Here is a 24791-nt window from a genome sequence, read left to right as displayed (position 1 = left end):
TCATTTTCTTTCCAGTAATTACTAGTGGTCTGAGAAAACCTTATCCAAAGTACTTTAGTTTTCCATGTATGTGCCATAGTTTTCTTAAATGCTGGCAAAGATAACAAAAGAAATATTACTGCAATAGTATCATAGTCTGACTTGAAGCATCTAAAATTGTGGTGGTACTAAATTGCAACGTAGGGGTAATTTCAAGGCAATTTCTTTTCATATTATGTTATGAACACTCTATACAATTCTTTGATTCTTTTATGGAATGTTGCTTTATATTCCTTTGGGTAAAATGCCACTTAAATTTGACTTAGTTATTGCAACCTTGAAATGGTTTAAAAAGCATGCATATATATTGACATTTTAAAAATTTAATAATAAAAATTTGCCCCCAATTCTCTAAAAATAATTCTCTGGCATTTTGGAATTATGTTAATCCAAAAATCTCAGTTCTGCCACCATAGAAGGAACTGATGACATCAGTAGAATTACAGAACAAGTCTTTGTGAATCAAAGACAAAAATATTCTCTGGTTCTACTAAATAATTTCTTCTTGTCATACCATCCCGTCAACAAAGTTAACTTTTACAACGCCCATCACCTGACAAAAAGAAAGATAAAAAATGCCAAACTGCCCTACAGTCTTTCTGTGATGCAGAAAGCAAAAAGTGGAAAGGCACAAATCTATTTCTAAAGGTCACTTTTTGTTTGCATACAACTTCTCTGTTTCCTTTGGTAGATTCATTTTTCTTCTTTAACTCCCTCACTCTGAGTCTACACAGGGAGGAAAAGTGGGAAGCCACACAGTAGGAAGGTTGGAAAAGACTGGATAATGAAAGGGGTGGGAACAGTGAAACTATGGTGTTAAAGAGACAAACAAATAAACACGACAAATTTCACACTATCCCCAGTTTACTCCCATGCTTATGCACTTAGATGTGAACAGACGATTTTTAAGCTGTAATCAAATACTTATTGTTTCATTTTCAATTGATTTTAAAGAAATCGCCGGGATTATGGTCTGTTTTCTGAAAAACAGCTTCTATAAACTAGCATGCGTATGATCATGCCTCTGTTATTTTGGAAAAAACAAATAAGATAGGAAGTAATTCCTTTTACCATCTAAAATTTAATCTTAACTGAAAGAAGATACTCTTTAAAAATGTGGTGTTACAATAGCTATGTATAGCAGAGATATCTTTAAAACTTTAAAAGTTTTCAACGTCTAAAATCAAGATTGATTATCATTTAGAAAGTGCCTAAAATATCACTGACAAAATGATTTGAAACAGATATAGCATCTGTTTTTGCAGGTGGAGTAACCTAATAAAATCTTAGCACACAGTGGCTTTCATTCTTTATTTTTTTCTATCAATCCTTCAAAAGTGTTCATATTTCACAGTATTGTTTTCTTAAGCCTCCAGGTTTGTGAGATCATTCACAGGAAATATATTGGGCCTTCTAGAAGCTATTTAGTAATATAATTTCAGAAGTTATAAAGTGGTTGTTAAAAGAGGTTCAATGAACACCAAATTCAAATGCTAGGTAATTTAAGGAATCCTTGGTTTTTGAAATGCATCCTTTTAATGCAATTGAAAATCAGACCACAGAAAGAGCTTAAATCTTAGGTCCTAAATTTATAATTGAATTAGTAAGTTGGGTGAAGGGTTTTGTTTGATTGCTTGTTTTTTTGTTTTTTTTTTTTAACTTTTAACATAGCCATGACCATTTTTCTCACTGACAAATGTGGCTTGTCAAGAGAGCAAAACAGCTTGAAGATTAATGCTCTGAGTAAAGTTAAAAGGTAGAATCTGTATGAGATGTGTATACACCTACTTTCAATATTGTGGTCTCTCTGTGGTCACACAATCTTTAAAAATCTGAGTTTTAAAAAGGTAAATTTGTACACATGGAGAGTCATTCTATTTTATATGTATTATTTTTTACTGGTTGAGTAGACCAGCCAAAAATATAAGGAGCTTGCCTCAAGTGATAAGATCCCTTAACCTTCCTCAACTGACTATTTCAGCAAATACTAATTTCCGTTTACATGATTCAAAATATGTTTTGATTATTGGCTCTGCACTGCATCTCATAAGTAGTAGCAGCTGCAGCAGAAATTGCTATTGTTGTAGAATGATGAGCCCATTTTGCAAATGAGGAAAACTGAGTTTTGGGGGGGTTCATTGTAAGGGGTAAGACCGTAGGCTCTGAAGTTATACCATTGGTGCTTATTAGCTGTGTGCCCTTGGGTAATTTATTTATGTCTGTACACATCATTACAGATTTCTATAAATGAAGAATTTAAACTTAATTCTCAGTGGTGTCAAAGGTGCACATTTACCCTGAAATGCTTCAAAAGTATTTGGATTACATGGCTGTTTAAATATTCAAAAATATATTTACATGTTTCCACTATTTAACTTTTAAAAACTATTTTTGCAAGACGAGTGCTTTTAAAAGAAGTTTAAGACTGATAAAACTGTAAAACATGATATTTCTAGGACTATATTCATGTTCTTAGCATCTCAAATTCTATCACAGAAGTTCTATAAAATATAACAACATGAAGTTCTGTGTTTGTAATTATCCAAGTTGAAAGTTAGATTGATATAGGGTATTTCAAACCATATGTAAGAATGCTGAGGGTTTTTTTATATATGAATAACACAAATTTAAAACATATTTTAGAAAAATCCGATGTTGATCTTTTAAAGAGATCAACTGAGATTTAACTGCAAAGTATGTTTGGTGAAAGTAATGTCTTCATTTCAAGGTTTTTAAATTGGGAATTTGGGGAAGAACAAATATATTTTATATTTTTAAAGTTCAGTACTAATTACATTAATGGTATTACATGATTCTCAATTTGGCATAAAACCACATGTATTTTTTGAGTTTTTACTAAAATTCCACTTAGCTAACATACAGTCTAACATTAGTTTCAGGTGTACAATACAGTGATTCAGCACTACTCTACAGTAGCCAGTGCTCATCACAGCCATGTGCCCTCCCTAATCTCCATCACCTATTTCACCCATACCCCCCCTCTGGTAACCAGCAGTTTGTTATTTATAGTTAAGACTCTATTTCTTGATTTGCCACATTGTCTCTCTCTATCTCTCTCTCTCTCTTTTTACCCTTTGCTCGCTTGTTTAATCTCTTAAAGTCCACATATGAGTAAAATTATATGGTATTTGTTTTTCTCCGACTGATCTATTTCACTTAGTATAACACTCCAGCTCCATCCACAGGCATTGCAAATAACATGACTTCATTTTTCATGGCTGAGTAATATTCCATTGTATATATACACCACTTCTTTATTCATTCATCAGTAGATGGATATTTGGGTTCCTTCCGTAATTTGGCTATTGTTGATAATGCTGATGTAAACATCAGGGTGCATGTATCCCTTCAAATCAGTATTTTTGTATCCTTTGATAAATACCTCATAGTGCAATTGCTGGGTCATAGGGTAGTTCTACTTTGAACTTTTTGAGTAACCCCTATAATGTTTTCCATAGTGGCTGCACCAGTCTGCAGTCCCACCAACAGTACAAGAAATTCCTCTTTCTCCACATCCTTGCATTTCTTGTGTTGTTGATTTTAGCCTCTCTGACAGGTGTCAGGTGATATCTCATGATAGTTTTGATTTGTATTTCTCTGATGATCAGTGATCCTGAGCATCTTTTCATGTGTCTATCTGCCATCTGTATGTCTTCTTTGGAAAAATGTCCATTTATGTCTTCTGCCCATTTTTAAATCGGATTATTTGTTTTGGGGGTGTTGAGTTTTATAAGTTCTTTATAGATTTTGGATCCTAACCCTTTATCAGATACATCATTTGCAATTATCTTCTCTCATTCTGTAGATTGCCTTTTCATCTTGTTGATTGTTTCCTTCAGTGCAGTAGCTTTTTATTTTGACGAAGTCCCAATCACTTATTTTTGCTTTTGTTTCCTTTCTCGAAAGAAGTTGCTACAGCAGATGTCAGAGGGGTTACTGTTCATGTGCTCCTCTAGAATGTTTATAGTTTCAAGTCTCACATTTAGATTTTTAGTCCATTTTGAATGTATGTTTGTGTATGGTGTAGAAAGTGGTCCAATCATTCCTTTGCATGTTGCTGTCCAGTTTTCCCAACACCATTTGTTGAAGAGACTTTTTCCCTTTGGATATTCTCTCCCGCTTTATTGAAGATTGTTGACTATATTGTTGTGGGTTCATTCTTGATTTTCTCTTCTGTTCCATTGAGTTATGTGTCTATTTTTGTGCCAGTACAATACTGTCTTGATCACTACAGCTTTGTAATATAACTTGAAGTCCAGAATTGTGATGTCTTCAGTTTTGCTTTTCTTTTTCAAGACTGCTTTGGCTATTTGGGCTCTTTTTGTGGGTTTCATATAAGTTTAAGGATTGCTTGTTTTAACTCTATGGAAAATGCTGTCAGTATTGCAACAGAAATTGCATTAAATATGTGAATTGCTTTGGGTAATATACACAATTTAACAATATTTGTTTTCTAATCCATGAGCATGGCATGTTCCTCTATTTCTTTGTGTCATCTACTTTCTTTCATCAGTGTTTTATAGTTTTCAGAGTACACATCTTTTACCTCTTTGGTTAGGTTTATTCCTAGGTATCTTACTGTTTTTGGTGTTAATTGTAGATGGAATGGACTTCTGAATTTATCTTTCTAAACACATTAGTGTTGTATAGAAATGCAACAGATTTCCATATGTTGATTTTGTATCCTGCAACTTTGTTGAATTCATTTATCAGTGCTAGAAGGGTTTTCGTGGAGTCTTTTCAGTTTTCTCTATAGAGCATTATGTCACCTCCAAATTGTGAAGGTTTTACTTCTTCCTTGCCTATTTGGATGGCTTTTATTTCTTTTTATTGTCTGAGTGCTTCCGGTACTATGTTAAATAGCAGTGGTGAGAGTGGACTTCCCTATCTTGTTTCTGACCATAGAGGAAAAGCTGTTTTTCCCCATTGAGGATGATAGTACTTGTGGGTTTTTCATAGACAGCCTTTATTAGGCTAAAGTATGTCCCCACTAAGCCTACTTTGTTGAGGGTTTTTATCATGCATGAATATTGTACTTTATTGAATGCTTTTTCTTCATCTATTGAAATTATCATATAATTCTTATCCTTCTTTTATTAATGTGATGTATCACACTAATTGATCTGAAAATGTCAAACCATCCTTGCAGCCCAGGAATAAATCCCACTTGATTGTGGTGAATGACTTATTTAATGTATTGTTGAATTCAGTTTGCTAGTATTTTATTGAGAATTTTTGCATCCATCTTTATCAGGATGTTGGCCTGCAGTTCTCTTTTTTAGTGGAGTTTCTATCTGGTTTTGGTATCATGGTAATGCTGGCTTCACAGAACAAATTTAGAAGTTTTCCTTCCTTTTCCATGTTTTGGGTTAGTTTGAGAAAAATAAACATTAACTCTTTTTTTAAAGTTTGGTAGAATTCTCCTGTGAAGCCATCTGGCCCTGGGCTTTTGTTTTTGGGAGTTTTTTTGATTCAGCTTTGGTAGTTTATATATTTGTAGGAATTTATCTATTTCTTCTAGGTTTTCTAATCTGTGGGCATATAGTTTTTCATAATATTCTAATTGTATTACTGTGGTGTTGATTGCTATTTCTTCTCTCTTATTTGTGATTTTATTTATTTGGGTCCCTTCTCTTTTCTTTTTGTGAAATCTGGATAGAGGTTTTGTCAATTGTATTAATTTTTTCAAACCAGCTCCTGATTTCATTGATCTGTTCTATTGTTTTGTTTGTGTGTATGATGGGTTTTTTTTTTGTTGTTGTTGTTTTAGTTTCTATAACATTTATTTCTGCTCTAATCTTCATTATTTCCTTCCTTTTTCTGGCTTTAGGCTCCCTGTGTTGTTCTTTTTCTAGCTCCATTAGGTATACAGTTAGGTTGTTTGAGGTTTTTCTTGTTCCTTGAGGTAGGCCTGTATTACTAAATATCTCCCTCTTAGGACCATTTTTGCCATATCCTAAAGGTTTTGGACTGTCATGTTTTCCTTTGCATTAGTTTCCATGTGAATTTCTTCTTTGGTTTCCTGGTTGATCCATTCATTGTTTAGTAGCATGTTGTATAGCCTGCATGTATTTGTGGTCTTTCCAAATTTTTTCTGGACTTGTAGTTTCATAGTGTTGTGGTCAGAAAAGGTGCATGGTATGATTTTAATCTTTTCATATTGTTGAGGCCTGTTTTGTGACCTTATATATGATATATTCTGAAGAATGTTCCATGTACACTTGAAAAGAACATATATTCTACTCTTTTAGGATGGAATGTTCTGAATATATCTGTCCATCCCATTTGGTCCAGTGTGTTATTCAAGGCCATTGTTTCCTTGTTGATTTTCTGTTTAGGTGATCTGTCCATCAATGTAAGTGGAGAGTTAAAACCCCCTATTATATATGTCGTTACAATTAGTTTCTTTTTATTTGTTATTAGTTGTCTTATATATTTGGGTGCTCCCATGTTAGGTGCATAAATATTTATAATCGTTACATCGTCCTGTGGGGTTGTCCCCTTTATGATTATATAATGCCCTTTGCTGTCTCTTTTCACAGTCTTTGTTTTAAAGTCTAGTTTGTCTGAGATAAGTATTGCTACTCCAGATTTCTTTTGACAGCCATTTGCGTGATAAATGTTTTTCCATGCCCTCACTTTCAATTTGCAGGTGTCTTTAGGTCTAAAAATGAATCTCTTATAGGCAATATATAGATAGGTCTTGTTTTCTCAGAATGACACTTTTGATGGGAACATTTAGTCCATTTACACTCAAATTATTGATAGATTTGTATTTATTGCCATTTTATTACATGTTTTGTTATTGTTTCTGGGGATTTTCTCTGATCATTTCTTATCTTTGTCACATTTGGTCTTAATGAGTCCCCTTTAATATTCTTTGCAGGGTGATTTAGTGGTCATGAACTCCTTTAGTTTTTGTTTGGGAAAATCTTGATCTCTCCTATTCTGAATAATAGCCTTGCTGGATAGAGTATTCTTGGCTGTAGATTTTTCCCCATTCAGCACTTAGAATATATTGCCACTCCCTTCTGGCTTTCCAAGTTTCTCTTGAGAAATCTCCAGCTAGCCATATGGGTTTTCCTTGTAAATTACAGACTTCTTTTGTCTTACTGCTTTTAAGATTTTTTTTTTCCTTAATTATAATATGTTTTGGTGTTGGCCAGCTTTTGGTTATTTTGATGGGGGTTCTCTGTTCCTCTTGAATCTGGATGTCTGTTTCCTCCTCCAGATTAGGGAAGTTTTCCACTTTTGTTTATTGAAGTAAATTTTTTGCTCCCTTTTTCTTCTTCTTCAGGAATCCTATAATACAATGTTATTATGTTTGATGGAGACACTGAATTCCCTAAGTCTATTCTTGTGTTCTATAATTCTTTCTATTTTGGGTTCAGCTTCATTATTTTCCACAATTTGTCTCCTATATCACTAATCCATTCTTCTGCTTCTTCAAGCCTGAAGTTCATTGTATCAAGCCTAGTTCCAATCTCATTTATTGCATTTTTCATTTCTGATTATTTTTTAATAATCACTTTAATTTTTGTAGGAAGGGTCTCCCTGATGTCTTCTATTCTTTTCTTAAGTCCATGATTATTGCTTTAAATTCTCCATCAGGTATGTAACTTACATTGCTTTCACTTAGGATCTCTGGCTGTGACCTTATCTTATTCTGTCATTTGGGATAGACTCCTCAGACTTGGCATTTTGTCTCAGTCTCTGTGTTCTTCTCTGTGTTATAAAATCCAGTTATGTCTCCTGTTCCTGAATGTAATGGCCCTATGAAGAAGAGGTCATGTAGTGTCCAGGGTCCTGGTGCTTCAGGGAGTATCTCTGGTGTTGTATCCAAGTTGAAAGTTGGACTGATGTAGGTTATTTCAAAACACATGTAAGAATTCAGAGATTTTTAAAATATGTATAAAAGTAACACAAATTTAAAATGTATTTTAGAAAAATCTGATGTTGATCTTTTAAAGAGATTAACTGACATTAAATTGTAGTTTGTTCAGATAAAGTAATGTCTTCATCTCAAAGATTTTAAGTTGGAACTTTAGGTAAAACAAATATATTTTATAACATTTTTAACATTTAGTACTAATTACATTAATAATATTATATGAGTTTCAACTGTGCATAAATTCATATATTTTAATGACTTTTTTCAATAAAAATTACCTATTTTCTTCATAAAAATTAGATATTTATTTAAATCTAGAGACCACAGAATACCTTTGGAAATGTTTTAACCAATACCCATTATTAAGCAAATGGAAAATTCTGCACAATTAAACAATAACCCAAAATTCATTCTCTATAGTTAACTTGCTTCTGAGGTAGAATGTATAATGATTTCTGACTAATATTTCTCTACTAATGCGACTTATGTTATCTAAAAGATACTTTCTAAAGGTACAAAATTTTATCAACTATGAATAGTTATTGGTTAATAATGACAATACCAAGTTTATCAGATGCAACTGGGGATAGGATTTCTTAAGTAAAAATTAATATACAAAATAAAACCACACTATATCAATTTTATACTCACTCACCATTTTATTTCCAAAAATGCGAATAACAAATGTCATTATTATTATTTTGAAAAAATGTTTTAAAAGCACTTTTTCTTCATACAGTTTTTAATACTTCAGAGTTTACTGACATGTGAAAGATTTTTATTCATTCTTGGCAAATCCTGTTAATATGCCACTGTATATAACCAGGAAATACTGGTTACATGACCACTAGATTATATTCTAAAATTAATAACAGCATTATTAATTATGAATTAGAACATTAAATAAGAAAAGTGTCTTTAGCTTTCTGTTTTATAGTGGAAATTGTTTGGAAAATATAACCATACTTTAAAAAGTCAAACACAAATACACAACCTCTATTGATTTCTGGTGTATCAGTAGAACATGGTGAGATTTGCAGAGCATTGTAATCTACTCTTAAAAGATATCGCTGACTGCACCTTTTGTAAAAATAAAGATTCTCACATGTAAAAACAAATCTGTCACTGCAATTAAAAAGACCCAAATCAGTACCTTATAAGGTTTTATCAAAATTACTTTAAAAGGTAGTTTTGAGGGCAGCCCAGGTGGCTCAACGGTTTAGCACTGCCTTCAACCTGGCGTGTGATCCTGGAGACCGGATCGAGTCCCACGTCAGGCTCCCTGCATGGAGCCTGCTTCTCCCTCTGCCTGTGTCTCTGCCTTTCTCTCTCCCTCTCTCTCTCTCTCTCTCTCTCTCTCTGTCTCTCATGAATTTTTTTTTAAAGGTAGTTTTGAAAATGAGGGCATATCCTTCTGCAAGAAAACTGTCACCCAAGAGCTTTCAAACATTATAAGTAACATGGACTTCATATAACATTAAGAAAGATAGTTATTTTATCCCAATGTGATTTATACCCTTAACTTTTAAAGTACATTTAAAGTACATTTAAAACTTAATTAAGTAGGAATTTAACAGGCTCTCATGTCTTAGATATAGTACTTGAAGAAGTGGACCAGTAAATTCAACTTTAATTATAATAAGGAGAAGATGTTCTAGGACTGCTTTATTATTTTTTAAAAAGCACATCTAATTTAATTAAATAATAAATGTCCCATTTATTATAATCCAAATTATACATTTGTGCATTGATTCAGAAAATATTTATTGAACAACTACTATGTGTCCAGCACATGCTGAGCACTCTTCAGACACAACCTTTGTTGTCAAAGAGTTTATGTATTTTGTTAAGGAGATAAGATATATAGATATGGGTGGTTTTATAAAGGGCAGTATTAAGTGTCAATGAATGAGAGTAATATCCACTATAGGGGAGGCTTCATAAGGGTAGGATGTAATCCAGATGAAATGGTCAGGATTCATAAAAATTGTGAGTCTCAAGCTGGGATATATAGAGGGTGATGACAACAAAAAATATTCCATGTTGGGGACTAGTATATTCGAACTTTCTGAAGCAAGTGTTATTTCAGACATACCAAATGGAATTGAACACGTTATTAAAAAGCTTAAAAATAATCTATAAATATGTTGGAGGTTTTCCTGATTTTTTTAAAAGATTTATTTATTTATTTTAGAGGGGGTAGGAGCAGAGGGTAAGGGAGAGAGAATCTCAAGCAGACTCTCCACTGAGTGTGGAGCCCAACTCAGGGCTCAATCTCATAACCCTGAGATGACATGAACTGAAATCAAGAGTCAGACACTTAACCAACTGAGCCACGCAGGTGCCCCAGTTTTCAGATCTTTGAATGAAGTGTTGAATATCACGAAAGTAATAGTTTAAGGTGATACAGATGATGTGCAAGATTGGAGAGTAGGAACCCAACCAAAACAAAAACCAGAAGCACGGAGATACACTGCACAATACCCAGATCTGAGAGAATAAAGTGCATGGTAGTGGAAACAGAAAAGAAAAGGTGGAAGTATTAATATTCTGATAGAAAATTTAGCCTGGTGATGTTTCTTCAAGGGGATGGGGTAAATGTGAAAGAAACAGAGTATGATTTCATGCCAGGCTGATTGAGTGGAAAATAAATGAGAGACAGGTAAGGAAAAATCGGAACTAATTTGGGGGAGAAGATGATATAATATCTCCAAGGTTTCCATTTGGCCTATGGAATGCAGTTTCTAAAGATTTCTGTGATCTCAAGAGTCTATCACATGAAACTTGTACAGTGGAGCAAATTTTACCAAATCATGGGGAGGGGAAAAAGCTGAAAGGAAAACTCCTGGCAAGAAATTTCCGTCTAGAAATGTTACAGTTTTCTTCTGTCATAAATTTTATAAATATTATTTGTGACAGGAAACATTAAAGCTATGTCTACATTGGTCTATTTTATTGCCTATTGATTAACCAATAGTCAAGTTAACTGGTTTTTCTTTTTTTTCTTTAATTCTTCCTTTATGAATTCATGTTTTAACTTCATGTGCCAAATGGATCATGTGTGCTAGTGTGGTGTAAACAAAGAATAAAATATTTATATTTAAATGTGCTTATTCTATACAGTAAGGTAAGAGTAGGTGGTAGGGAGAACAAAAAAGCAACATGATTTTCCAAAAGATTAAAATTATAAAGAAACAAACCTCTGACAATGTTGTACATCCTTCTTGTTCATCACAATCAAGACATGCTTTTTCCCCCTCACTCTTATGTTTACATTTTCCAAAATATATAGAATAACATGCAGCTTTAATGCTGAGCCAGGAGAGATTAGATTGATAAGGAAAATTTTTGTGGAAAGAGTGATCCATGTTTTATACATATATCAGAACGTCAAATTACCTTCAGTAGAAAACCAAAATCTGGCCTAATGGAGGAAACTGCCCCTTTTATATTTTAAAAAGAACACAAAGAATATAGCATTATAATTTTGAGAAATAAATTCTAATGACAATTTTTACTAGCCTCCACAACATGGAGAGGATTCACATGTTAACATTGCTCAAAGAATGGAGTAGGACTTCTGGGCTAACTGCCAATGCCTATTAGAATGATTTTCCCTTCAATCGCTAGTTCAAGCATGCATGATATCACAATGCATAAATAGTAGCACAACAAGTAGGAAATTCAAGACAATCCCTCCCTCTTGATCCTCCTGTTATATTGAGTACTAATGGGATTTAATTTCTAGAGTACTGCATGTAGTCCTGGGATCCTGCCAACTAGGAGTTATATATGTGACGAAGAAAGGAGAGCAATCAATGGTGAGTAAGTTAAAAGCAGAACCTAAGCCAGAGTGATTCCTCTTTTGGAACAAGTCTGGAACATTTTCAAGATTAAATATCAATAACAGCAGAAAACTTCTCAGATAAGGGGGCTAAACAGGGTTATAGCCCAAGCCTTCCACCTAGGGGGCTATAATTCTAAACATACTGTTTTGATATACACAATTTTTATCTGAGATGATCTGCAAAGAATATTCCTAGTATGAGTTAACCTGAACTGGGAATCAGGTACTCTGGGGGATTTCCTGGAGAGGACTTGGACTTTCCTTTAATACGGGCAGAGAAGCAGGATTCTAACTGCAGAGACACAGTAGAGAATACTGAAGTGCAAATTAATGTCACATCTTTTCTCACTTCTGATTCTTTAGGAAGATACTGGTTGTTCTTCTGAGCAGAGAATCTTTACCTATCCCATGCCTCTAGCAGAAATTAATCTGTCATACTTTGGAGCACATTTCTTGGCTTGTCTTTGTAATTATGCATTGATGCATACATCTCCTAGACTCCGATTGTTTATTGTGACCCAATATTTATTATAGTTAGACTGGCTATCCAGGATTAGATACCATCAATATTTCTCAGGTCTGATTAGCTTATAAACAGAGAAGTAAAGGTCTCCGAGCTTTTGAAAAATTACATAAAAATATAGCTAAATGATTTCTTTGCAACTGTTTATAAAATAATTTTAAAATATGGTACAAATTTAAATTGTGCATACAATGGGGAGGGGAGGTGGTGGAAAGCTTATCGATAAAACTCCAAGAAAAAGGTGGTGATTGTAATTTTATATCTGCAATGACTTAGGTTAGTGTCCTGTTTCAAATTTATTATTAAATTAAAATAATCTATATCAGCATATCCTCAGAGTTGGAAAGAAAATTAGATTATGAATAAAATGTTGTTTCTGACAGCACTGAGAGATTCATCCACAAGACAAATACTTTTGTGTTAAGTTTTAGTTTTCATTACTAGATCAGGTTAAATTGATTTTCAACCACAATCATTATCCCAATGATTCTCCAATGGTCACTGTTAACTCTCTGAAGCAATTTCTCATAGGTGGCCTATGGGCATCAAAAAGATCATCATAATCAGCATATTTCCAAGTACTACCAAAAAGTGATTACATTTATACATGCATGTACATTTATATAATATAGTAGTATATATAATATATGCTACAAACATTTTGACTTAACACCTACCTTAGAAAATTTATGTATATACGGAGATATGTAGCAAATATATGGGAAACAAATGGAATAGTAGTAAATAACAATGTAGGTTTTAAGGTCAAAGTGCCTGGATTTGAATCTGCCTTACCACTTAGAATCACTGTCCCAATTTTCACATCTGCAAATTAGGGGATATATCTACACTTACCCTCCAGGTTATTGTGAGCATTAAATGAAACAGTAGATGAAAAATACTTAAAATATTTCCTGGAATAAAATAAAGTCAATAAAAGTTGTAAGATGACGATAATGATGTAGAAGGATAGGAGGGGAAATGTGAAACAAGGGTCAACCTTGGCTCTAGTTCAAATGGGTGTTCATTATTCTGAAGTAGGCAATGATAAAAAAATATAAAAACAAACCTTAAAACAATTTTTTTGGCTATCAACCTTTTTCAGCTCTCTTGAAAGAAGACATGCAACTTGGTGTTAAAGTGACCATGATTTTCTCAAATGTGTCTTTTTTACTTACTGCTCACTGAAGTCCAAAATTTAAGAAAAGGAAATTATTCCTATGGCAGATACTAGAGAAAGAAATAGATTTGGTTCTCATTTGAAAATGAAATAACTAAAGGTAAATGAGAGAATTAACCAATACTCAGAATGGTTAAAATACCGTGGTTGAAAAATAAACACAATCCTATTAGTCAGGTAGACAGTCTAATGGGAACAAGGGACAAGCTACTAGGCAATTCTCGAGTTAACAGTTAGTGAATTACTGTGGTAGCCCATATTAAGACAATTGTGATAAAATTTTTATTTCTGATCTTCCAAGAAAAATTTACTATATCCATTTGTTTCTGACTAAATCATGAAGGCAACAACTTTAAAAAATCAGACTTATACGGTCTTCCATCTAAAATTTTGTAATTAATTTATTGTGCATCATATGTCAGTGTGTAGAAAACAGAATTTGATTTTGTGAAAATTTCTCTACCCATATTTCCAAAACTGCTTCAGGTACAAGAATTCCTAATAGCTAAGACTCCTCCGTTAGGGAAGAAAAGCATAATTTTCACCGTATAAACCTTGTTATGTTTTCTGTGAGATTTTTTGAGCAAATCTGTTGGTATACACTGTTTATTTCAGACCACAAGGATCTTTCTTGAGTACTATTTGCATTGATGTGATCTTTACAAATAGCCTTACTTTTTATAAAATCCAATTGTATTTTCAAAGAGATAAAAACATACCACTGTCAGGAGGGAACGATACTGGAAAGTTGTTTAGGGAAGGAAGAAGTCCATGTTCACAAAAGAAAAATGTTTAATTGATGCCCACTTTTATGTTTTTACTTAGACAAAATGAGAAGCCTTATTCTTTATGATACATTTCTAAACTAATTATCATACCATACAAAATGCCAGAACATGGCTAAATGCTACTTTAGATACTGAAGCAGAATGTTTTATAAAATACAGCTTAATTCTGTAAACAGAGAAAGGAGGAAATACAGTCAAGTCATCAAGACATCACACTGAAAGTAGTGATGTGTAGGTTCATTTACAAAGAAAAGAGAAAACAGGAAGACAGACTTATACAGGTCTATATGCCTTTTTATTGATCTAGCAAAGTTGGATCCAGAGTAATCAGTGTTATTCACATTTTACTCCTTCTGGCCTCACCAAGCAGAACTGTAAGACAACTGTGGTAAAATTCTTATTTTTATGTCATGTCTGAATGCAAGGAGTAACTCTACAGAGAGTACTAAGAAGAGAGGGGTTCAGAGTTATGCCAACTTAAAACCTCAAATGTGATCAGAACTACTGATCTATCAGTGGCTTGAGTTCAGTCTCACCTCCCTCAGGAAAATCATAAGAAAGATAAGTCAGATCCAGTCCTTTGATTCTTAATCATGTCAACTTTTTTTATGAGACCATAATAATCAATTTTTTATCCCTCGCTCATCTACTTATTTAGATTCCATTTGAATCTATTCTTAAGTCGGCCATAATCCTGAATAAGTTTTATAATTGTATTACCTATCTAAGAATAATAAGGTTTCTTTTTTTTAATTTTTTGGCCCTTAAAGAGACTCAGGAGGCCCAAAAAAGGTTGAGATATTGTGGAATTTGGTGAAATCCCCAATCAACAAATTCACATGATTCATTATGATGGGCTATGTTAATATACCCTTGGCTCAGTCTCCTTTATAAAAGTCTCTCTAGCATCTTAATAGTGTTAGCTATTTTTCCTTAGAAGCTCTACATTTTAAAAAATGTTCTACCGGATTTCCTTCTTGAGGTCTGCTAACTGCAATATCTCATAAATGTCTAGGTATTAATAAACTATGGTTTTAGAACTCAGGATACCTGTTTCCCTTAGAACTCTTCCTATTGAGGCCCAGAAGATTTTTAGAGGTACTTTGAGCCCATCTCTTTCAGAAAATCACTGGTAGATTATCTTCTATCTCAACTAAGTTAAACAGATACAACTTTCTCTCCCCCCTGTTGCATGTCTATGCCTATTTTAAGCATATTTATTATTTTCACCTCATAAACATTTTTCTGTTTATGTAAGTTTTATACTTTTCCTAAGAGATGCGCATGGTAATATATCTCTCCATATTCTGTGATAAGGTACAGTTTAGGTCTTTTAAAAAAGTACTTGTCATAAAGTACTGAGAGGAATAACTAAGGAAAAATCTATAGCTGTTCATTATCAGGAATAAGAAATGTTAAATGCTTAGCAACTCTCTGGTATATGTTCAAAATCAAACAAAAAATATATAACTTCCCCAATAATCCTGGAACAGAACTGCTTATGAGCTACAATCTATTATAGTAAATTGTCAAGAAGTTTTATTTTTCAATTTTTTAAAAGATCTTTAATCACAATGAAGATACATGTTTTGAGCCATGTCTTTTAACTTCTCTGGGCCTCAGTTTTCTTCCTTAAAAATTAAGGGGATTTAGCTAAGGTATTTTTAAGTTCCTTTGGAACAGATGCTTCTAATCTGATTTTTCTATCTCTTTTTTCTTCCAAACCTCTTCTTCTGAAAATTGCTCAAATATAAAAAATGTTTTCAAATATTAATAGGAAAGTATTACTGCTATTTTAAGCAGTCACATTAATCTCTACATGACTTTTAAATATTCCTAAAATATCTTATTTTTAAGGTATGAAAACATACATTTCTCTTCAAATTCCATGGGGTAATGCAATACAAACAAGCAAAACAAAACAAAGAACCATTACTTCATTTAATTTCTCTTATAGTTATGTAGAGGGGACTTATAATAAGATCTATTCAATCTATTCACTGGTTATGATAGAGCTATACAAAGGGGCAGAGCATAAAATATATACAGAGAACTTCCATTCTTTTACTTTATGCAGCTTGAATGTTTTCAAATGAAAAATGACTTAAAACTGGATCCTTAAACCTGGAAGCGTAATGTCATAAACTGTTCAGAGCATGTGGAGGACTTCATTAAAATTTAAAGGGGATGAAGACTGTAAAATGGTTTGTAACCTCTGAACTGCAAAATTTACGCATATACATGGATAAATAATAGACACATTCACAAATATTAAAAATAAATATATGATATATTATACATGACTTGAACATTGGTTTCCAGTGCTCTATAAGTATTTGATAAATGAATAAGTGAATGAATAAGTGGATGGAGGATGGATGGGTGCATGTTTTATTGTGGTCTGAAAGTCCTGCCTTAGATCTATGGAGTGAGCTTTCATGCTCACTTTGTTGGGCTCACACAAGCAGGACTCATCTCCTATATCTCTGCTGATTCTGAAAGATGATATTTTCACGTTTACCATTATTCTTTTTAGAGTAAGAACCCAAGTCACCTCACCAATGACATCCATATGCTGATAAAAACAATGGAAAAATAATAGCGTGGGAAACAGCCTACCAGAGCAAAGCAAGAGATGCCAGTTTGGAAGAGATATCAAAATATATGAGATTGATGGGCAAAAAGGCTCAAGCAATGACATTCTGTGGATAAGGAGCACAGAGAATGATGGTTGTTAAATAACCGCATAGATTGGAAAACTCCCCTGAAAATTTAATTGTAAAGGTTTGTCAGCAGCAAGGTCTATAGTGGTTTATAGCAAATCTTTTGGTAAAAATTCCCTAACCAACAACCCTAAATCTTATATATTGTTACTGATCATCTGCTATTTTCTAGGATTTTCAATTGGGTTGAAGTGTAAGCTTTAGTTTATTTGAAATCAATAAAAATAAATCAGAGTCTGAGTTTAGCTATAACTGGTTTACAATGAGAAGAATAGCCCTGTGAGAGACAGGGCATTTATTATGCTACACGTATAGAGAATTTATATGGGTCTAATATTAAGCCATAGAAAAGTTTTGGTAATACAATTCGTTTTGTTGATGTGTGTGGCCTCTCAATGAACATCTGTACTCGTCACACATGCTGGTGTAATTAGCTGAAGTAAGACAGTAGTCATAAATAGTAGATTTGAGTATTCTATAAGCAATTCTGAGAAGCCTGTCATATTTTTGGACTTCATTTAAATTTATTTGGTAACCAACACCCTGAAATTTGGTGGCCTGTTATTATGGAATTCGTCACATGTACAGAATGCATTGCACAGTGCCACTATTAGGTGTCACATATGCTATTACTCAATCTCTAAATCAGAAAGATGAAGTTTACATATGTGCATAAGAGAGGTTTACTTCTAAAAAGGGTGGTAAAAATGTACAAGATCTATGGCTCCTCAAGCTGAACGCTGCAGGTCTGCAATGGTGCAGACAGGGCTACGGGTGTGGCTTCAGGGGGAAAAGACAGCCACTGCTTGGGGTGTGTGGGTTTGTGGGCGGGGGCAGGGATGGGTGGGTGTTTGGTGACATGCTATTAGGCATTGTTTAATCATGCATAACTACTGTTATAGACTTAAAGTCGAAATAAAATTATTGGCTCTGGGAGGTGTTTTTGACTTAGACCTACAGTTCTGGCTGAGATGGTGTAAGAACTGTGAGGAGAAAGACTTGGCAGCAGCTATCACATGAATCCCAGATGCTACCATGGTGGTGGTTCTTGTGGTTTGGAGTCATTTCAATGTATGCAAGGGAGGGCTCCCTCTTTGGCAAATGATTTGGAAAGGGAGGGCAATAAAACTGTCTGCATTCATTTTGGGTACAGATAAGAGGCATTTCTTTACAAAAAGCTTTTTAAGGTTGTGGGCCTGATTTTCATTCTAGAAGAATTAGAGTTTAACTAAACACTTAACTAGATTTTTTAATATACCAGTTACACTAGTGTTACTTATTTTAAAATAAGATAGCTTTTTATAAGTAGACCACTGATTCCTTCTCACTGTGGCCTCTATAGCTCTGCTCAGGGCCAATTACTCAGACTTTGGAGTCTATCTCTTTACCTCTTTTCTGGCACCAAGGTTTTGGGAGTGAATCTCCCTTCTGTGTTTGGATCACATAATGGGGTGGGGGATATATTTAAGCTACTGAATCTCAAGATAGGAATTGGATATTTAATTTTGCAAACCAGTATCCATCCAGTTAAAATCTAAGTAGAAATGAGTTCTGTTCTGTATCACACAGACCTCAGTTTGAATCCCTGCCTCACATTTAGTAACTGTAAGTAAGTAAACTTAGAGACCTACCTAGTGCCTCAATCAATCCAAACTTGGGTTTTCTGGGGTTGATAGGAAGATGCAATATAATATGAATACATAGCAAGTAGCATAATGGCTGGCATAGAGAATAACAGTTTTCTTTGTTTACCTCTGTTTTCTTTTACCGTTCTATTACTAAGTGTTGAGAATCCCTGTGGAGACTTACATGACATCTTTCCCTCTACACACAAATCCACCCACACACCCAAACCCACTCCCAGACACGCATGTACTTTTAGTGATAACTTAGAACCATTTGTAATTTAAGAGAGAGTATTAGATCCTAGAGAATTAGAAAAAAGGAAACCTTATCTGGCAAAACTTGAGGAGAAGGACATTTTAAAGTCCCAGTATTAATCTATGAATGGTATAGTTTTATCATTTCAAAGTGCCATTTTAAAGACTTTATGAAATAAGCCACTTCTTTTTTTTTTCCTCACAAATTTACCTTATATGAATGTTCAGTATGGAGTTGCTTACTATGCTATTTTTAACATATTTAGCAAATTTTTGTCAAGTTCTTTGAACTTTTTCAACTTTATCAGTTAGGGGGCCTCATCTAACACTCCATGCATAAAATATAAAGAAGCCAAGACTACACTACTTATTAGCTCTTTCAGAAAATCATATACCAAATAGCAGAGTAGTCACTGGATAGTGTACAGGTAAGAAAACCTGTTCACCACTAGAACAGCACATGGCTTTGACATACAATAAACTAATTATAAGTTAGGACATAGTAAATCCTAAGGAGAGGACCAAGCAATTGTTGTAAGACCACAACAAGAGTAGTAGTAACTTCTAATGGGAGATGAAAAGGGGAAATCAATAATCTTTTCACAAGGAAGGTAACATTGACAAGGATTTTGAAATATTTATGTGAGATTTTTGATAAATCAAGAAATGCAAGATTAAAGGAAAGCATTCTGGACCTAAAACGAGATGAACAAAGACAGAGATATAAAGGTAGATATTGGTTTGATTAGCTATGTACAGTGTGATGATATGGTGGGAAATGAAAGGCAGTCTGGGGGGGGAGGCAATGGGGGACAGAAAAACACTGTTATCTAGATTCAAAATCTCTCATCACCCAAAGACAGTCAACCTTTCTCATGCTGAATGAGCATCACAATTTTCACCTACTTATTAATTTTGATTGGCTAAAGTGCCATATTAAACACTGCACTGAATTGTGGGGACATATACTGCTGAAGGAGAAATTACCCCTGACTTTAAGATACTTTGGAAGTTAAAAAAAAGATTGTGTCAGACAAGGCAGAAAAGAGTAAGTGTTATAACAAGTACGAGGGATGCAAAAGAGTGAGAGTTAATTTTGGACAGGGTAGGCGTGGACTGAGGGGAAGCATTAAGGAACAAATGTTTAACCTTGAAAAAGAACTGGATTTTGATGATTAAAGAAAAAAAGAAGAACGTTCCAGGGTGATGGGGGTGAAAGGCACAGGAATAGTAATATTTGGTCCAGCTTAAGGGAAATAAGAATGTAGTGAAGGATATTGACCCTTTCCTTCCACACAGGGACAAAGATAGGTGGGGGGAATAGGAGGTAGGATTAAGTGGAAGTTTGACAGAATTTGTATGTTGGGGGAAGATAATAAAATGCCTTATGAGTGGTAAAAAAGATTCTCTAAGCTATATGAAGCCATAAGATGGCATTTGGTTTGGAGCATTAAGGAAAGCATCCCCAGAAGAAGGGATGCTTTAAGGTAAAATCTGAAAGGTGGGTAGGAATTAGCCTGGTATGTGTTTGTATGTATTTGGGAGGGTGGTTGTGGGAGGACAGGAAGGAAGCATTTCAAGCAGAAGGAAGAGCTTGCACAGGAAAGAATGGCACAAGAAAGAAACTGGAAGGCAAGCTGGAGCTAAGGGAGCAATAGGGAGAGCAGAGTGACATCGGGGTAGAGACAGAGCCATGGCGAGCCAAGAAAGAATTCTGTGTTTGTTTCTGACATTCAAAAAAGTAACCAAAAATTTATTTTACCTGTAAGGCAGTTAGTTCATGACATCGGTCCCTTTATTCAACACCATGTAGAAATTCTCTACATTTAACTATAAAGTCCTTTTAGTTAAGGATTATCTATAGTAAATTTATATTCCCTAATAAAGAATAATGTGCTATTCTAAGTTTAAGTGTGATGTGAGAAGGATAGCAAAACTCTGCTTTCAAAACAGAAAAAGTCTGAATAGCTCCATGTTTTAGTATTTCAAAGCATCAAAGATAATTCATAGCCATAATATCTTTCACATTACAATTACTTTCAGTATTTCAATGCCCTTTATATTTCATAAAATTATTACAACTAAATAAAATATTTTCTTTTGACAAATTATGGCACCAGAAGAGGCGGAAGGAAGATGGAAGGAAGGAAGGAAGGAAGGAAGGAAGGAAGGAAGGAAGGAAGGAAGGAAGGAAGGAAGGGTGGGTCATAGCTATTTCAGTTCCACACTTTTGAAGCCTTCATTGTATCCTAATGAATAATACCTGCTTCCCTTTTATCACCACTTCATCAACACGCCAATTTGTAAAGTTAAGACTGAAGTCTTATGTTAAGAAAGAGCTTAAACTTTACAATCATGGATGTTTCCTACATTCCTATGCATGGCAAGTAAAAAAAAAAAAAAAGATAAAGTTTTTACTTTGTTTTTTAAATACTTTTCTAAAACTTACCACTATGTGAAGGTCACCAGCAGTGAGCTTTGAGGTGACCACAGAGTCAAGAATAAGGATGAGCTGCTCAGAAAGCACTGAATCAAAAAAGAAAATTTCTCCTTTCTTGTTTTTCAGCTGGTCAACTTTACTCCTTTAATCTAATATATTCTGGTGGAATACTGCATATGACATAGTATATTCTATCATAGTGACCTTTTTCACTTTTGAAAATTTGGCTGATAGTTTCAAAATATATAAATATCCATTTATAAAGAGACTGATGGAAGAGGGAAGACATGGGGGCAGCTCTGGTTCTCTGAGCCTTACACTCAGGACATTTGAGTGTGGAACAGAAGGAGGTCACAGGCATGACAGTGCTAAAGGGAGAAGAGGTGAAGAGAAACACAGTCATTTGAGCTGCTAAAGAGAAGCCAGTTGAATACTGGGGATATATGAGGGCATTATTAAGAATTCTTATGTGCAAAATCCAAAGCCAAACGAACAATCTTCAAAATATTTAGTCTTCATTGGCTATGGTCTTTCCTAAGTAAGCAAACTTTCATAACCATTTATTACATCTCAAATTATGTGCCAACTAAAGAGAACTAAAGAGGAACAATCCAGTGTCTTCAAAAAGCTCACAGTAGTTTGAGAGGGAGAGACATATTAAAAGATAATTTTAGGGATCCCTGGGTGGCGCAGTGGTTTGGCGCCTGCCTTTGGCCCAGGGCGCGATCCTGGAGACCCGGGATCGAATCCCACTTCGGGCTCCCGGTGCATGGAGCCTGCTTCTCCCTCTGCCTGTGTCTCTGCCTCTCTCTCTCTCTCTCTGTCTGTGACTATCATAAATAAATAAATTTAAAAAAAAAAGATAATTTTAAAGAGGGTAACATCCATTCATAGTGTTCCTGTAGAAGCAAAGAAGAATGACACCTAGCTTAGTTGGGAATAACTGCCTGGAATTCTTTCTGAAAGAGAAAGATTTAAATTGAGATTTAAGTAGAGTGAGGAGGGGTTATTCCAAGTAGGGGATGGCAGAAGCAAAGACAGGTACTATGGCAAGGACAGCATGTAGTGTGGGGAGCTATAAACAAGATGGCTGGAGACGAAGTTCTGAGTCAGGGAGTGTGTGCACACTACGCTGGGTGAATAGCCTGATATTAAAGCAATAAAGGATGCCATGTTAAATAGTTTGGATTGTATCCTGAAGATAATAGTAAACAACTGAGGATTTTTTTTTTGCCCCTTTTTGTTTTGTTCTATTTATTAAAGTGTACTTGACATACAATACTATATTAGTTTCGGGTGTATAACGCAGTGATTCCACAACCGCATACCTTACAAAATCACCAGGATAAGTGAAGTTACTGTCTGTCACTGAACAAAGCTATTCCGATATTATTAACTGTATTCCTTATGCTTTACTTTTCATTCCTATGACTTATTTATAAAGGCAGTTTGTACCTCCTAATCTCCTTCACCTATTTTGCCTGTCGCTCATCCCTTCTGAAGGTTTCCTTAAGCAAGGAAGTGATGTAAATAGGACTCTGTGTGTGTGTGTGTGTGTGTGTGTGTGTGTGTGTGTGATTGTAATTATATATATAAATTTTACGGGACCAAAAGCAGAAGCAGTGGGACCAGTTATGAAACAACTGCAATGGTTGAGGTGAGATATAACAAAGCTTCAAAGTACTGGAGTAGTGGCTCCTTTATACTTGAATTTGGTGCTGAATTGGATGGGCTTGGGCAATCATTAGAGAAATGGTCATCAAAGATGATGCCTAGGTTTCTAGAACTTAGAGGATTTTCAGGGAACAATTTTGGGGAAACATAAAATGCTCAATTTTATAAATGATACACTTAAAGTGCCTATTGCCATTAAGGGAAGATGTCCCATAAACAGCTATAATTAAAATAGAAAGAAGACTTGTGAAGATATCACATCTTGGAACTAGAAAAGTCTGGGTCACTGACTCATGTGTGAGAGGTAGCTGACACTTTGAAGGTGGATGAAATTACCTGTGGATATGCTCTCGATTACAGAAAAAGAGCAGTAGGCTGAGGACAGTACCCTGGGGAGGAGAGCATTTAATGGATGGGCAGAAAAAGAGGAGCCACTAAAGGACACAGAAAATAAACAGCGTGAGGCATATGAAGAGCACCAGGAGATGAAAGTGTTCTGTAAGCCAAGAGTGGAGGGATCCAAGAAGCGCCCTCCAATACAGACTTACTCCAAAAGTTAATGCTTTCTAACACCTTATTGTTAATGCCTTTAAAAAATGACAATGTTAATAATTCATAAATATCTTTGTTCACAAATTCCTTTCAATTCTTCTAATTTTTAATTTCTTCAGTTTCTTATTCCCATACTCCTTATACCCCATGGTATGTGCTGTTAAAGAGTACAGAACATGATTACTCATCTTTAACAACAGAGCAAGTAAATAATAACAAAGAAAGTGGTAAGGAGGAGGGGGCTGTAAATGAGAGCTTTAACCCTTTTCAGTTGAAGTATCTCCAAATGATACGTGGATAGTAAGCCATGTTTGTGTTTTGTTCCCTTTATTTCACGTTTGATTATTCAGTTCATGGCTTATCCTCATTCTTCACTTTTCTTTCCTTCTGATGCTTGCTTTAAGCAATTTTGGAGGTTGTTGGCACTTCTTTAGGGGCAAGTCAGGAATAAAAAATAAATTCAATTCAAGCAATATACTTATGTAAATGGTGCTTATATTTTTATATGAAAACTCAAAGCCAGATATTCAAAATGAGTATCACGTTTGTTTTGACTGCCGACCCAAAGCAGACCACCACCACTACTCCTTCTAGTAGTAGCCAAGCATAACAAGAAACATAAGCAACCAAAAAACCACACATAAAACAAATCCTAAGGAATGTATGCAGAAGCTAAATAAACAGTGGAGGTCACCAAACACATGCACTGTCAGGAAAAGGGGAAAGAAATCTATGGAAAAAGAGAAACCACCTGCCAATTTCAAATAATTCAACTCCAAGAACTGACTGTGGTGAGCCTACTTGCTGATCCTAGACAGTCACCACTCAGACTTTCTGTGCTTTGAACGCTAGCAATAACAATCTCGAATTTCATGCAGCGCAGAGCTTAGCACCCAGGTGTTGTAATCACAATTTCAATTTTGAAAGTGTCCTTGCCCTATTTAGAAAAGAGTGAGCTGTTTGTGATGTTCTGAATTGGGGAACAACGAAAAATAAAACCTTAAGCTTGAGTCTTAGTACAATTCATGTCAAATATCTCTATTGTTTCTGTCGAATTACATTTGAAATCTATAGTAACTCATTATCTACCAACTATGCCTATAATATGGAAAGAAGTAAGGATCTGACTACAGTTTTGCAGGAGTCTCAACATATGTGTTCCATTCAAAGAAATTTTCAGTGATACCTGAGGTTTACAAATCCAAGGCAGGGCCCAGGACTGAACCTATCTAC

At 34.6% G+C, this 24791-nt stretch overlaps 1 protein-coding gene and 1 long non-coding RNA gene across 16 annotated transcripts in view; one reads left to right on the top strand and one right to left on the bottom strand.

The window, feature by feature from the left end:
• LOC111098843 overlaps nucleotides 1-17197 on the top strand; it is a 49653-nt gene extending 32456 nt beyond the window's left edge. The window contains exons 4-5 of the long non-coding RNA XR_005369785.1: nucleotides 11700-11772; nucleotides 16826-17197. This is a non-coding gene — a long non-coding RNA (uncharacterized LOC111098843). The remainder of the gene's footprint in view (nucleotides 1-11699; nucleotides 11773-16825) is intronic.
• FOXP2 (forkhead box P2) overlaps nucleotides 1-24791 on the bottom strand; it is a 555335-nt gene that overhangs the window by 188550 nt on the left and 341994 nt on the right. The gene's annotated exons all lie outside the window — the stretch shown is intronic.

Source organism: Canis lupus, chromosome 14 (genome assembly GCF_011100685.1).
Source record: "Canis lupus familiaris isolate Mischka breed German Shepherd chromosome 14, alternate assembly UU_Cfam_GSD_1.0, whole genome shotgun sequence".
NCBI lineage: Eukaryota > Metazoa > Chordata > Mammalia > Carnivora > Canidae > Canis > Canis lupus.
This window is presented reverse-complemented; position numbering and strand designations above follow the sequence as displayed.